Source organism: Dermacentor andersoni, chromosome 7, assembly GCF_023375885.2.
Source record: "Dermacentor andersoni chromosome 7, qqDerAnde1_hic_scaffold, whole genome shotgun sequence".
Taxonomy (NCBI): domain Eukaryota; kingdom Metazoa; phylum Arthropoda; class Arachnida; order Ixodida; family Ixodidae; genus Dermacentor; species Dermacentor andersoni.
In genome coordinates, this window is record NC_092820.1 from 59,248,780 (window position 1) to 59,265,273 (window position 16,494).

Consider the following 16,494-nt stretch of genomic DNA (forward strand, 5'->3'; position numbering starts at 1 on the left):
GTTTCAAGATGAATCTAAGCAGCGGACGCTCTTTGGCGGCAATATATAAACAATATAAACGAAGACATGGCAAGCGTAGGTAATGGTACAATATAGTGACAGCGGTTTTAAATAGAAAAGTTAAGATCGACATCAGACGGGCAAAAGGCTAGATGGCGATAAATGTAGTGAATCAAGGAGGCTAGGGACAGTCCGCGCCCCGCGTAAAAGGGGATGCCAATAAGTACCATCGTCATCTGCCGTTCACGTCACCTCGGTAACGCGGTGTTTTGTCAAGAGCCCAATTAAATAAGCTAAAGCATTACTTGATCGCGTTCACCGCGTGTGGCGGAGTCGCACCTTTTCTTTGGACGTTACCGTCCTTGAAGCATCCATTGAAGGGTGCTGCCCTTGGGGCTCTTTCGGCAGTGGTCGTGGCTCCTGTGGAACAGTAGCCTGAAAAGCGAGAAATAAACAACACCCGTCCATTACAGTGCAATTGAAAATAACGTTGCGACAAACGTTTCACGGTGGGTGCCTTGCCACACTTGGACGGGTCATGCATGCTCGAAAAATGCAGACTTAAAAAGTAGCGGCGAAATAGTTAAAGGAGGTAAATAATTCTGTCGAATCCCATTTTTCATTCATTTGGTGACAGAGATTTTATTAATACAGAGATTTGAATAATAGGGAAGAACATGCAGAAAAAGAACATTCTTGTTTAATGAAATTCCCCTACAAAGCACAGCGCCAGCAGAGTGGAAGCTACATACCTTCGCGAGCAGATCAAAATTGGGCTAGAGTATGAGTGCCTTGGCAGCTTATGTGCTACCCTAAGAGCTTCGCTAGATCAGACGTGGAAAAGAAAGTAAAAATTGTGAGGTTCTACCAGCCAAAAGCACGATCTGCTTATGAAACACACCACATATGGTGCGAGACTCCGGAGCGATTCCGACCACTTCTGGTTATTTAGCGCGAACCTAAATCGAAGTGCACGAGCGTTTTTTCCCCTCAAGACCATTTTTTTCCAAAAAAAGTTTCTTGCAATAAAAAAGTGCACAAAATGACTGTCACAGCATCTGGACCCATTGCCGATATGGCTGGTTGGGGATTTATCACAAAGGCTGAATAAGTACAGCGTCAATTATCAAGTGCACTGTTAATGTGAAAATTGGAGCATCCATGAGAGATGTACAAAATATCAGCACTAATTCTCGAGTTTTCGAGCTCTCCGAAAGAGTGAGTCTCTTAAGCCACGGTGCAATATTTGGCCGACATTTATTCAAGCTAGCCATATTGTACCAAATTTTTTCGCCACCAAGGGACATTGTTCGACGGCCGTAAACATTTCGCCCTATCGACACATTAAGGTTTTTGTTCCGCCCGGCGACTGTTACACCTTGGTGAGAGATTGGCATCCTGAAGTCTGCAAGCATGTGTGAGCTCTGACTAGAATCTGACGACTTGTTACTACATGTAAATAGCGCAAAATAAACACCTTTTTCTTCGCTCCTATTCCCGGACGTACTCATTCATTTGGGACAAAGGATTCCTTGCCTAAACGCTACCCCGAGTCTCCACAATGCTGACCACAGAACAAAGGGAAGCATACGCGTAGCACTGTGCTTCTACGCAATATGTTGGGGAACACGCTCAGTTTTTCTTGTATTTAGCACTGATTTTTTTCGTCTAAACCATTCAAAAGTGAACTGTAGTTTGTTAACGGTAGTGCTATAACTAAGACAGTGTCGTCTGCAGACAGAGGAGTTTGCGTGTGGGTCAAGGAGATAGGGTAATGATTGACGAAGAGCAAAAACAAGGTTGCTCCAAGTACTGAACCTTGCGGAACATTCATTTAAAGGAGTTTCCTGTCTTTTGTTGTCGCATACATTGAATTTAAATTTAATTCAAATGGCCGCGAAAAAATTTTAAAGCAATCCTTCTAAATCCCGACCGTAGGAGCGTCTGCAGCGACGTATTGTGCTTCACTGCGTTGGAAGCCTTTTTTTTTTTATCTAGGACAATACCAATAATGATTTGATTATCGTTTAAAGCCGGGCTTACTTTGTCTGCCACAGAATTTAATGAAGTAGCCGTAAAGTATTCCCTTCTAAAGTCATGTTGATTCGGAGTTACTATACTGTATTTTTTAATGAAGTCTATGATTCTTTGGGTACTATAGTTACCTTCTGGAATCCGTGATTTGTACGATACTTACTAAGATGGTATTTTGTATGCTTCCAGTTGTACATTGAAGTAGTTGCAAGATAAGAGTTTTCAAATGCGCGTTTTTATTTTTCAATTATCAGTTGAAGGAAAGGAGGGGGGGGGAGGCTTATGTAGACAGCTAGTTTCTTTTGAATAAATTAGTCTTACCATAAATAGCAATAAATGCCGCACAATGTCAATCCAAATAAAATTTCGAGGCAATAACAGCTTTCAGGTATCATGTTACTGAATGTGCCACATGACACCTAGAGCTAAAGTGCCTACGCACTTCCAAGATTACGTACCGTCGATGGCACCATTCAAGGATATAGCAAAATATAAACAGTTCATGCGCGTCCGCATGGCTGTTAAAATAACTTATTTATTTGCGAAAACGTGCGCAATTAGAAATGTTGCCGCAGTTATAGTGTTCACGGTTGGGCACTATCTGGGCTTATACGTGACGTTTTTATCGTGCCCCCAGTATCCCTTATTGTGTCCCCCCTTTTCTTTTGTGTTGGTCGCCTTCGGGGATTCCTTTGAAGCGTCAGGCCCGGCATGCGCTTCCAGCACAGGCGCTTTCGTTGCATCTTGGACCAGCGCTATCTGCAAGTATACAGCGCCGCTGGTTTTTTCAGTGGTTCACGTGGTCAGCGACGAAATTTGCATGACCTTTGTCTGAAAGTGTTTGCTGCGGCAGTCGTAGCGAGCTTGTTCGCTAGTGCGCGTAATGGGACAGCCTGGTAATGGCACTACCTCCGTAGTCGATTCAAATCGACCACCTAAACGTAAGAACATTCGTATATTGATTGCGTGTGACACGTGCAAGATCTGCTCAAGCAGAATACTGTACGTTCGCTGCCTGGATCGCAAACATTCAAGCGCCGATATCCCAAAATCTTGTCTTTTGCCATTGGATAGACTCCTTCGCTATTAATAGGTCCAGCATCAAAGTTGATTGAAGTTTGCTCGTAGGAACAATGCTAGCGCGAGTGTAAATCCTAGCCTAATTTTGCACTGTGTTCTGGGTTTTTCTTAGTGTACAATTTGTCCATGAATAGTACATATTCCCAGGCTAAGCAGCCAGAATACTGTTTGCTCAGTAACATTGTTATATACAAGAGACATGATCTACGATTCTCAGACCGCAAGTCCTCTGGAGCCGTGCGGATGTTGTAACGATGCATTTCACTTCCTAGTAATCTTTTCTTATCATTCGGAGCACCGAGCCACATATTCCAGCTATAACGGCATTGCCGCAGCGTGCAAGCCAGTGATTAAGGGCGAAAGAAAAATGGAAAATTAAATATATCCATACAAAGTGCGCCTTCTCTGCGACTTCCCGCACAATCTTATCATATCGGCAGCGAACAGTGGTCAGTATCGCTTTTCTCACTTGGTTGCTGCATGGCCTCCGTGATCGGATGGCCTTCCGATTTCGAAGTCCATGCTTGCCGGTTATCGAATACACCATGCATGATGGCGTTGAGCGGCGATCGCATCCACTGTTTGACCTCCAGAAAGGAAGGCCAAGACAAGGGCGAGGAGAGTGAATAGGTTTCAAATGATGGATTAAAAGAGCAGAGGATATGCGCAACTTTGGTAAATCACAATAACAACGTACCACGAAAAATAATAAGATAAATTTATTCTTATTCTTTGGTCACAAACCGATGAAGGGAGGCAAAAGGCGGCACACCAAATACATAAGGCCTGCCCTTTGCCCACCGAATCGAAAAACAAACCATGGCAAATGAAAGTGTGGTCGAAATAGGGGTTCTGTCTTCCCGGTGTCCAATGTTCAGAATTTTTCTGGTTGAGCTTTATAAACAATTAACGGTCTTCTTTTCGATAGACGCATTATATTTAAACAAGCTAACACAGACGAACATCTCAATGCAAATGCGGCTGTCTGAAAATTAGTCTACGAACTGATTTCTAAGAATTCTCGTTGTCACGCGTTAATTTACACTGTCTTAAGGTAACCGTATTTACAAAAACAACAATATAGACACGGATTTGGCGAGTCTTTCTTTCCATTGTTCTCTCCACTTCAATTACACAAAAGACGTGCAAGAATTAGTCCACAGCAGCATTCGTTGCAGCAGGTGCGAAGGTGTGATGCTTTCACAATATTACATTATATGCATAGGGAGTATTTCAATGTCCATCCTAGTCATGACAGACCTTTTGTCCTTGTACGCTGTTGTTCTGTTTGGCTGGGTCCTAATACGTAATCTTGCGACAAAATCAATGGTATACCGCTAGACAAAAATTACAGGGTCTCTTAAGAACTCTCAAGAGGTGAACGGCGAAAGCATACTTTTATCATTCGCCTTTTGAGTCATTATTAGTCACTACTGCTAGCTACTAAGCGTTTTAGACATCTGTAATCAATTGTTGTCGTTAGACCACAATCAATTCCCGTCGTTAGACATGTTGGTCATATCATAGTCATTAGTAGTCATTACAAGTCATTTCAGTCATTGTTAGTCATTACTGGTCATTATTAAGCATTGTTAGGCATTTATAATTAATTGTACCCGTTGCAAGTTGTCGTTAGAGATATTTGTCATTTCGTAGTCAATATTAGTCATTACAAGTCATTTCAGTCAAAATTAGGCATTACTGCTCACTAGTAAGCATTTTAGTCATTTGTAATCACTTGTGGTCATTACAAGCCATCGTTAGACATATTGGTCCTGTCATAGTCATTAGTACGAATTACCAGTCATTAGCAGTCATTTAGTCATTACTACTAATTACTAGCCATTTCTAGTCATTTGTAATCAGTTCTGGTCGTTACAAGCCGTCGTTAGACATTGGTCATTTAGGAGTCATTTGTAGTAATTACAAGTCATTAGTAGTCATTATTAGTCATTACTAGTCATTAACCTCTAACAATCTCTATTATAACGTTATCATTCACTAACTGTCACTATCATTTCTCATTCTATAATTTGTCTTTAATTTGTCTTCATTTGGCCTGATGACGCTTCGGCGGACACTCCGGAAGACAGGTCTGCTGGCACAAACTCCACCATGAGCCTAGAAAGGCTTTCGCCTCAATGAGTCGCCCTTTTTTGAAGGTAGAGTGGTTATGTAAACATCGCTTTAACGTCACAGCTAGCATTCACGATGGAAAGCAACGTCAGCTTTGCGTTATTTTGATTCCCAGCGTATCACCGCTGTTTACCTTGTGCGACGTGCAGGAAATGCGATGCAATGCACCATTGCCGTATCCGTTTAAACGCGGCTATTAAAAGAGTAACAGGCTTTCGTTCACTGAAGGCCGCGGCATGAGCTGAATACAGTATACCTTTATGCAGGGTGTCCAAGATAATTTTAGCCACAGTTTAAAAATATGCAAATGCCACGTAGCGGGTCATAACCAAGGTAATCTTGTTTGCCGTCGCTTGGAGATACTCAACTTATTTTTCATTCCGCCTACCTAGATAATTAGTCTGAATTATTGAACTTCTCAATTATTATAGTTAGATAAAAAGTGTCAATGAGAAAATTGTAGAGCGACATGAACATCTACCGACACAGCTTTCTGTTGCTCAATACGTGCTACATAAGTGTTTTTACGAGCGGGCAAGCCCGCGAATACACGCAAAATTGTCGCGCGACTAACCGCTCGAGGCACTCTTGCGTGTATTCGGGCACTTCTTTCACGCTCGAAAAAACACCTTTATGTAGCACGTATTGAGCAACAGAAAGCTATATCGGGAGTTTTTCATGTTGTTCTACAATTTGCTCTTTCACACATTTCATCTAATTATAATATTTGATAAGTTGAATAAATAACCATGACTAATTATCTAATTAAGCGGTATGAAAACATAATCCGAGTATCTCCAAGCGATGGCAAGCATTACCTTGGTTCTGTCAAGCTACATGGCATGTGCATATTCTTAAACCGTGGCTAGAGTTAGCTGGGACACCCGTATATGCCAGCGTATCCCGAGAGTCAAGCGAGAACGAAGCTTATACCATATTCATTTCTTAGTAATAATACTAATATGTCGTGGCCACCAGTTCACAAAAAGATGAGCACCTTTCATAACTTTTATAACGCCTCCATTTAATATTATTCTTTAGTCTATAAGGAATCGGGGGTTTAACCTGATGTTCATAAATATTGTTCGGGGAGCAAAAATCGGTAATTATCGGGTTTTACCCGAAAACGAAGAACTCTATATGCATAGTATGGGGTTACGCGTAAAGTTGTTACTGCGCCCTCATATTCCGCAGGGGAGTCGTACCTTTTCTTTTGATTTGGTCGCCTTTAAATGTGCAGGCCCGGCAGGAACTTCTGCAACAGGTGCTTTCGGTGCAGCCGGACCCTTTGAAGTCTGCGAATGAAGTGTAGTACGGACCTTAAGTTTCCAAGCTACACATCGTCAGCGATCATGTGTGCTCCATTTTTCTTTTAAAACTTCTTGCTGTGACATTATGTGATTAGCTGAGAAACGAGTAAGTAGAGAAGCCAGGGCTGTAACAGTGCTGCCACCTCAGGGGATTCCAAATGAATCGGCTGATGTAGTTTCGTAAATTGATTGCATGCAACGACGTAAGTCACTTCATGCTACAAATACCTCTGCATCGCGTGGTGAATTGCTAAACAATCGCATTAGTATGCCCCCTGGCTTGAGCGGGACCTTTAAGATTTTATGCTTCAGTTTGTGTTTGCCTCTTGGCCTTTCAGATGTCCAATAATGCTAGTATACGTGCTCCCAGAATATGCACTACATGGCGATATGTCTTTAGCTATACTGCGACCGCAGTGCTTCGAAGCGGGCCTGCAAGTGCAGTGTATTTCAACGCAACATTCTCAAGAACAACGCTAACTGAAAACGACAGGCACACGAACAACCCAGGCGTCCTTGTGTATCGTATTTAACGCAGCCTGGCCACGACACTGTACCTCCGTAATGTAGTTTCTGATCGATTAACGAAGGTTATGGGCACAAGTCCTGCCATGCCGAATCCGGTGACTCTCTTTTGATCACTCCATCTCTCCCCACCTTTGAGATTCTTACGTGTAGAAGAAGCAAGTGCCACGCCGTTTTTTAAACAGCGGAGCTGTTCTAAGTCGAGCCTTTGCCATCCGTTGTTTGGTGTCACGCAGAGGGGCAGGGTGCGGATAGGGGCATAGAAGCAGGTGCTTCGCCGGCGCGCGCCCTTTCGCCCCATGAATTCCGCTCGGCGCGAGCGGCACCGCCGACGTCGCGCAAATCCCGAGCTTCGAGAGCGAGGAGCGCAAACAAAGCGTTAGCGGAGGGAAGTCGCTACCGCCGAGGATCGATGACGGGAAGGGCGAGCGAAGCACCGGTGGAGGCAAGCCAAACCCCACTTTCCAGAGAAGCCAATCCAAGCCAAGCACCAGCATAAGCAAGCCAACTCGCAACTTCGAAAGTATAGGAGGCCGAGCAGAGACATCGACGCGGAGATATTTCTCCAAAGGAGGGTGCCGATGGACGGTTCAAGAGAGAATTCCCCGACCGTGAGTGCGGCCGCAGCTGCAAGGTGTGATAGACTTTGGTTTGGTCACAACCTCGCCCAACTGAAGAGTGCGCGCAATCCGGAGCCGAAGCTCGAATCTATCAAAACGGCGGCAACGAGACAAAAGACTCATGAAAATTGCACTAAACGCGCGTTCAAACTTCAGAAAACGACCGCCAGCTTCACTTATTTGACAGTTTTCACTGCGTGGAACTGATTTTTTTTTCCTTCCTTCTTTTTTTTTGAACGTCGCCGTAAGTCAGCCGCCGTGTTCCAAGAAGGTCGTGTGCGACACGCGCGTCATCGAGCTGCTGCGATGAGACTGCGCCCCGTCTCGTATAACCCAATGTTCATTTCTTGCCTTAAGAGCATGTTCATTCCGTTGAAGCAATACAGATACGAACCCGATATTGAGGAAACAAGAGACAGGGATACCGCGTCGATTCCCTCTTTCTTTTTTCCTGCTTCGTCGGACATCCGAGCAACGCACTGAAGCTATATCGACACCGCCGCTCCCGACCGCCTTCTAGTATTCCGTATTCCATTTGCATATGAAATGTCATGCATTCATAGTTTACGCCATTCTTTCCTAAAACTTACACAGACACGCGTTAACTTCGAGACAAAAAGAAACTAGAATGTAGTAGGCTTGGCAGGACCCTTCTTAGCAAAATGGCGTACTGAGGAAGACAGTATAGTGCTTTTTTAAGTATTTACACATGAGAATAGTACTGTGCATTTAAAGTTACGCTGGGCTCTAATGGGTTAAGTGTCGTGCATGCTCTTTTTGCAAGCGGTGGTTACTGTTTTGTTCTGTTTCAGTGGTTACTGTGTGGTGGTCACAGTAGTTAATTAATTATGGGGTTTTACGTGCCAAAACCACTTTCTGATTATGAGGCACGCCGTAGTGGGGGACTCCGGAGGTTTTGACCACCTGGGGTTCTTTAACGTGCACCTAAATCTAAGTACACGGGTGTTTTCGCATTTCGCCCCCATCGAAATGCGGCCGCCGTGGCCGGGATTCGATCCCGCGACCTCGTGCTCAGCAGCCCAACACCATAGCCACTGAGCAACCACGACGGGTGTGGTCACAGTAGTCACGTTTATAGTCGTGGGAGCTAGGGCAGGCGACTTGAAAGTTCGATTTGTTCATTTTTCGAACGGCCTTTCTCGGATAGGTGAGAAAGGAAACAGCATGCCTCCGCCCGAACGCGGTGGTCCCAACAAGCGCGGTAGGGCAACACTGTCGTTAAAGTTTGCGTTTGGTACCGCGCCAACAAGGGCCACACAACAGTGAAGAAGACAGGGCAAGCACGGCACCGTCTATTTTGTGTTTTCGCGTTATTCCAGCCTTCTTCGCTACGGTGTTTTCCTCATTAAAGCGATAAAGGTGTAATGCATGAACCAACTAGCCAAGAAGTACGCGGTATTAGGCCCCTAAAAAAATTGGCCGACGATTACGATACTGGCGGGATGAGGAAACGGGTAGAAAATAGGGGTATTGAGTGGAGGCCACACACTCATTCATTCAGACTCATTCTCAATGTGGCCGCACAAGGTTGGGGTAGGAAGTAGAAGTAAGGGGACGAAACGCTATAACTGTTTTTCGAGTAACCGCAGCGGCACTGCGCCAGGTAAGGGGAGGTATAAGGCAACAGTGGAGGCGGGAGAAGGAGAGCCAGGCGCAAGAACTGCGAGAGGCGACAAATGCCACTGAGGAACGCGCCTTGCAAACGGGGAAGCGAGACGCGGCTGAGAGCCGTAGAGCTACGCGACGCGGGGACGCAGGAGCGGAGAGCCGTCACGCGCGAGGAGGCTAGCAGCGCTCGCCACCGGCACCGCAGCAGTGCCGCGACAGTTAAGGTCCCTCTATAATTTTCAAGGTAGCGACATCTGCCGCGCGCGCCACCTAGGAAGTTCCTGTAGCAGACGGCGCCCACGCTAAACTGCGGCGCCGCGGCATTCGTGAGGTGAAAAAATATCTGCGCACGCGCGGAAATAAAACCTACTGGTGCCTGCCTGGCTGTGGTGAAATACGAAAGAAGGTCCGCAACTGCTAAATCTAGTCCTTTAATTTCAATTGAGCGTTGAAAAAAAAACGCTCAAGAGAGCGGAATGAGGGCTCGATCGCCTCGATTCCGCATGTTTATATTTCGTTCGTTTGCGCTCAATCACCGTGCGAGCCTTGGTGATTGGTTGTGCTTAATCCCGTTTGCTCTGTTAATTATTTTGCTTGTAAGTGCGCAGCGTACGCATAGCGGTTACTTTGAACGAGGAATTCGTGTAAAAAAGTACGCTGACAGTCGCTTGGGCCGAAAAACTTTCGACATAACGTCGCTGAAACGTGCGACCCTCACGGTAACAGTCTTCTTGCCGCTGAGTGTGTCTGTCGTGTAGCGATTGAACGACGACTGTTGTGTTGTGTGGTTCAATGCTACGAGGCAGTGCAACTGTCGTGACATTCCGAAGGGGCGGTATCGTGTCAGCGAGTCTCTTCGATCGTGTTCGGGCTGCCAGAGCGATCTAGTCTCGCGGCACACCAATATCCAGCGTAGTGTGTGCACGTGTGTGACTGCGGTTGACTGTTCTCGTGAACCATGCGACGTCGCCACGTAAACTTGAATCATGACGCGCATTGTTGTGTTTGTGCCTTTTCGCCTCCGTGCACCGCTACAGCCCCGTAAGAATTAGAGGGCCCTTATGCGAAACGCATGCGGATTGGCCTAGCGATCACTGCACTGTGTTTTGCTGGCATTCAGTGTATCGGCTCTGGCGTTTTTCTTATGTTAATTTGCAGTTGTGTGTTTTTCATCAGTAATATGACATCGCCAATTATTGAAACATTTTCGAGTGTAAGGGAAACTTGGAAGGAACGAGCTCGCAGCTGTATGTAATGTACTTTGATATATCGTATTATACTTTATTATTTGATGGCCAATAGCAGTGGCTGTGCAGTATTTGTTTTCAAAAGCAGAGTAATGCAGGTACTTAGGAATATATTTGTTCACACATGCAATGCACCAAATACGATTACGATATGCAGAGTTGGAAATGACTTTTTGGACATATTGTAAAGCGCAGTTAATAACGCGCGCACGAACACAGGAAAGAATAAAAGTAGAATTCGCGTCTCAAATTTGCTGAAATTGCGCACGCAACGCAATGCGGATATTTGTCAGCGAGTTAATGCCCTTCTGCCACGCCATTTACTTGCATGCTAGGTCATACTGCACTTGCTAAGTCAACGGGCTCATAATGCACTAAAATCAATGACCTCCACAAACTTCGGCCGTCAAAATTCATGCGCGCGAATGAAATACTATCGCAGCTCTGCACACACACGTGTGTACTTTCGCTCACCCCTTCCTATCACTCCACGTTACTTTCCTCGCATTGTCGTGCAGTTAACGACGGTTCAGTTATTCCGTCCAATTCTATGCGACCACATTTATCTTCTGGTTAGGTTTTGTTTGCCGAGCGGAATGCAAAATAACTTCTTGCCATCCTCCATCTGATATCGGCACCCACCCGCACAGCAACAAGGCATTTCGGTTCATCGCATCCTAGGTCATACTGAGCTATTCAGCGGGCTCAGAACGAACTAAAGTAAATATTCACCGCAAAGTTCGGCCATCAACATTCATTCGCGCGAGTGAAATACTATCACAGCTCTTCGCCTGTTGTGCTATGCACAACAGGCGAAACGCTCGCACTTTGCCCGGCGCACAGGAACTTTCATGGCGGCAAAGGGGCTGAGCAAGGTCACATGTCACCGTTCAGCCTATCACTGGCGTCGTCGGCAGGATCAAAGCCTTTCGATACTTTGAAATTATTGAGGGACTTTAGCGACATTGGGATAACGGAACGGCGAGGGCGGAGTAGACGGTAGCGGCGAGAGTCACCGCAACGGAGCTTCGCGGAGGAAGGGGGTGAGAGGATAGGCGAGAACACATGATCCGGCTTTGGAGGAGCGAAAAGAGCAAGGATCGCGCCATGTGCGAGAGATAGTGCCAGGTGCACGCGCAGCTAGAGCAGCGCGCTAGCCCCGGCTACGGAGCTGGTCACGGCGAAGCACGACGGCGAGCCTAACGGCGACGCGAAACGTGGGAAGGGTGCAAAAGAGCTGCGCTCTAAAGCGGGCTGCAGCCGCCATCGCACTCACCTTGCCGCTGCTTTCGGCGATCGAAGGCCGCGATTGCTTGCGTTTCGTTGGCTTGCTTCTGTCCTTACCCGAAGAGCTCGACTTTCCGGACGAAGAAGACTTGGAGGCTGCACAGGACACGTTGTCCTTCCTCACGTCGGCCATGCCTCGATGAAGGTTGTAGTAGCTGAGAGCTTAGAAGGTCGACACTCGAAGTCCGTGAGAAGGAGGGACGCCTGGACTTAGCGAACCGTCGGGCTTCTTCTGCGTTATCTTCTGAGCGCGTGATTCTCGCGCAGCACGCGCTGCGCCAGTGACGATGATGACCCCGAACAATGGCACATGCCCACAACAAGGGATTGGCCAGGAAGCGAGCGGTTTAGGAATCAAGAAAAGAAGCAGACAAATAGTGCCCTTGGTCGTCACTGCGTCATCATTGCCTTCTGTTGACTTTAAACGCTGAACGTGACAGCTTACACACTTAGGAGGGGAAAACGAAAACTGATTTAAGTAGTAAAGAAAGCACAAGAAAATTTGTTTTAACAATGCTGCACCAAGGTCATTTGGCTTTAAGACGCAATTACCATTGGCCAAATTCAAGAAAGAAAGTTCGCCTAAGCAGCCTTCTTGAGATTCCTTCATATTTCTTCTGTTCCTTAGCTGTGGCACAAGACAAATTGTACATTAACAAACAAAAGCACAGCTTACAGTTGTAAAAGAGCGGTTTATTTCTTGTTGAATGCAATCCTTAGCAAAATAAGATAAAAGAAGATGACAGGATAACAAACAGATCCCACGTAATGTTCCGATATAAGTGGCGCAAAGCTAGGTTGAGTTCTCCGGATAGCAGCAGAGACGGACGACTGGCTTACTGTAGCTGTTAGCCCTAGCTGCTACAAGAACAAATACGAGGTATGATGCAGGTTTGCGGAATAATCGGAACGAGAGGTACATGCACAGTTAGGTACGGATAAATATAGGTGGGTTACAGTCGCTCAGAAAGGTAGTGGAAAAAACTGCGTGGGAGAACCGAATACACGAATATCACCGAATCGAATAGAATAGTCAACGTTCGAATAATTCCATTCCAGAATAAAATTGTCACAGTTTCGCCCTAAAGGCGAAGAATATTAACTACGACAGCAAATCATTAGACAGTTATACGCACTAAGGTAACTCCTTTATCAACTGTAAAACCGCTGCAAGCATTCGCTTACTAAATAAGTTAGCAGGCACGGTGTCACACGATTACAGACAAAAATGGACACGCCACTCGATGACCGCTGACATTCGCTGTCCGAACGCTGGCGTGAGGAAGAGCAGCACCTGCCAGGGAGTGAATTCCCCCTTCGTGCATCTTCGAAGCCATCAGCTATCTGGAGTCGGTTACCCTTCGAACTCGGACCAGATCACCTCCTAGGTAGGAGGTGGGGGCCGCTCTCAGCCGTGCAATGCGCAGCTATGACCGGAATAGGAGCGGAGACTCGGGCTACGTAGCTACCGTGCACCTCTTCTATCCTCCACCTCTCAAAGCGCGCTGTTACGTTTCGCCTCCGACGAGGGTATAGCCGGCGCGGATGCAACGGACGCCGAGGCTTCGAATTCTTCCGTCGAGTAACGTGCTCTCCCGTCTCTCCACTACGGTCGACCTGACCGGCCGCTCTTTTGCGATGCTATAATAAACAAGTTGTTCTGTTAGCAGTCGACTCATCCTTTGCCAGGACCTTCGGATGCTTTCAGCTGTGCCCCAGGCCGCTAGGCCAACGCTACCCTTGGGGCTTGCGACCCAGATGCAACAACTGGTTGTCAGCGGTGAGATCGCGACAACGGAGGCCAGCAGCGAAGATATGCGGTCGACTATATGCTGAGCAGCACAACGACCATCCGGGAGCAGTGCAACGAGCCCTGTGTGATGACTGGTTGCCTGCAGCGGAACGACTGCGCTGAATTCTTGGCTGCGAGGTTTAGTGAGTGCGGGACTTTATTCTTCTGAGTTTTGCCAGGCTTTTGTTAGTGTCAGAAACAGAGCTGGTAATTGTGGTTGTCGTTGCTGCCGGGTTAGTTTGCGGCAAGACAATAGTAGGCAGTAGAGAAAGCAGTATTCAGAGCAGCCAAGGATTTGAAGTCGTTGCGCAAACCGAAATTGCTGGAGCTCGCAAGAGAGTTGGGTCTGGATGTCTCAGACAAACCCAGAAAACCAGAACTGCTAAGGGCTATTCTTGAGTTAGAAGCTGAGGATGACTAGCTGTCGGAATGCCTTGAGACCATTGAGGAGACGGAGACGGCAAAAAGACAGGAGCGCGAACGCAAAGAGCAAAAAGAGAAAGACGAGCGCGAACGTAAACAGCAAAAAGAGAAAGACGAGCGCGAACGAAAAGAGCAGAAAGAAAAAGAAGAGCGCGACCGTCAACACGCTTTGGAAATGAAGCGTCTCGAGGTAGAGATGGAACGCGCTCGTAATGGAAGTCAGGCACACGGTGCAGGAAAACGAGTATCGTTCAAAATGACTGACCTGGTGCGGCCGTTTAAGCTTGGAGAGGACATTGGTTTGTTCCTGGTTAACTTTGAGCGAACGTGCGAGAAGCAGGGGTTCTCTCGGGAAACGTGGCCACAGCGCTTGCTCACTTTGTTACCCGGCGAGGCGGCCGACGTAGTCGCTCGCTTGAAGAGAGAGGAGGCAGAGGATTTCGACAAAGTGAAATCGAGTCTGCTAAAAAAGTACATGCTGTCAGCGCAGGCGTTCCGTCGGAAGTTTCGGGAAAATGAGAAAGGCAGAAGTGAGTCATATACAGAGTTTGCCTACAGGCTTATGTCAAACATGCAGGAGTGGCTCAAAGAAGAGAAAGCGTTTGGTGACCACGAGAAAGTTCTGCAGTGTTTCGGGCTGGAACAGTTTTACAGTCGGTTACCTGAGAACGTGCGGTACTGGGTCTTGGATAGGCCAGACGTTAGTACGGTGGCTAAAGCCGCCGAGCTAGCCGAGGAGATTGTGACGCGTCGGGCTCGCGGAGCTAAGGACGGTCAAAAGGGTGAATTTGGCTCCAAGTTTGAGAGGCCGAAGTTCACACCCATGAGAGCAAGGGGGGACCCACGTAGTACGGATGCGAGTGAAAGCAGTGCGACCGAGCATAAGGAGATGGCGGCAGCCGAAGCCGAACGTAGAAAGTGGTTCGAGATAAGGCAAGCGCGCGTGTGTTATACGTGCCAGAAGCCGGGTCACTTTTCGGCGCAGTGTCCAGAAACAAAAACAAAAGTTGTGTTTTTGTCATTATGCAGCACTGACGAGAACATGAAGCTTCTCGAGCCTTACATGCGAGACCTCCTCGTGAACGGGAAAGAGCGCCGAGTGCTTCGCGATTCCGCAGCTACAATGGATGTAGTTCACCCCTCTTACGTAGAACCGATATGCTCACGGGAGAGTGAGCATGGATCAAACAAGCCGTGGAAGCTCATAGCGTGTGTCTGCTCGTAGCAAAAGTGCTTATTGAAGGTCCTTTCGGAGCACTTGAGACGGAGGCCGCAGTGTCATCTATGCTTCCCTCCCCCCCCCCCCCCCCCCCAGTACCTGTACCTATTTTCGAACGGGTCCGATCACCTCCTGCGCGAGAAGGGGCTTTTGTTTGGTGAGGCTAGCGGTCAGGCCTTAACCAGATCGAGAGTTCGGGAGCTCGCTGCAAAGACGGTAGTTGCGGGGCCGACGTTGTCGAACAATGAGAAAGGGTCGGAGGCGCAGCAAGCTGATATTCAGAGCAGGTCCGAACTGAATAAAATTGAGCCTGTAGCGTTGAAGGCACCAGATACTGGAGGGGAAATGCCCGACACGGGAAAGTTAGAAGAGCTATCTGCAGATTTGCTCATCGCGCCTACGTCAGATGGACTTAATAGGTTGCTAAAAGTCAGCCGGTCGGCTTTGATAGCCGAGCAAAAAAAGGATGGCAGCCTAGAAAACATGCGCTGCTATATCAAGGAAGGTATCGCCAAGAAAAATGCTCGTTTTGTGGAAAGGAGTGGGGTCTTGTACCGGAAGTATCTTGACCGCAGGGGAGTGGAGTTCGATCAGCTGATCGTGCCTCAGTGCTACCGTCAGGATCTGTTGCGCTTGTCGCATGGAGGTTCGTGGTCCGGACACCTAGGAGTTAAGAAGACTAAGGGCCGTCTCTTGCTAGAGTACTATGGGCCATGGTGTTTTCGTGACGCAGAACAGTTCGTGAGGACATCTGACACCTGTCAGCGGGTGGGCAAACCAGGGGACAAATCGAGGGCGCCGTTGAAGTTGGTACCTATCATTACGGTGTCTTTTAGACGGCTCATTATGGATGCAGTGGGACCTCTGCCGGTAACAACCACGGGGTACAGACACATTTTGACTGTGATCTGCCCAGCGACAAAGTTCCCTGAAGCAGTGCCGCTTAAAGAACTCAGCTCAGTTGAGGTAGTCAATGCACTACTGTCCATATTTGCGCGAGTTGGTTTTCCTGCGGAAATCCAGTCAGATCAGGGCACAGTGTTTACTAGCGCTTTGACGACAGCCTTTCTCGAAAGGTGTGGGGTAAAGCTGTTACACAGCTCAGTGTACCACCCACAGTCGAATTCCGTTGAGAAGCTCCACTCCGTCATGAAGCGCGTGTTGAGAGCATTGTGGTTTGAACAACAAACTG

General features: G+C 47.3%; 1 long non-coding RNA gene across 1 annotated transcript; it reads right to left on the reverse strand.

Annotated features, from left to right (window-relative positions):
• Positions 1-345: 345 nt before the first annotated feature.
• On the reverse strand, positions 346-11,953 carry LOC140219263 (uncharacterized). The gene is made up of 3 exons (XR_011895406.1): positions 11,858-11,953; positions 6,456-6,545; positions 346-435 (listed from the first exon to the last, which is right to left on the reverse strand). It is a non-coding gene; the product is annotated as an uncharacterized lncRNA (long non-coding RNA).
• Positions 11,954-16,494: the final 4,541 nt, after the last annotated feature.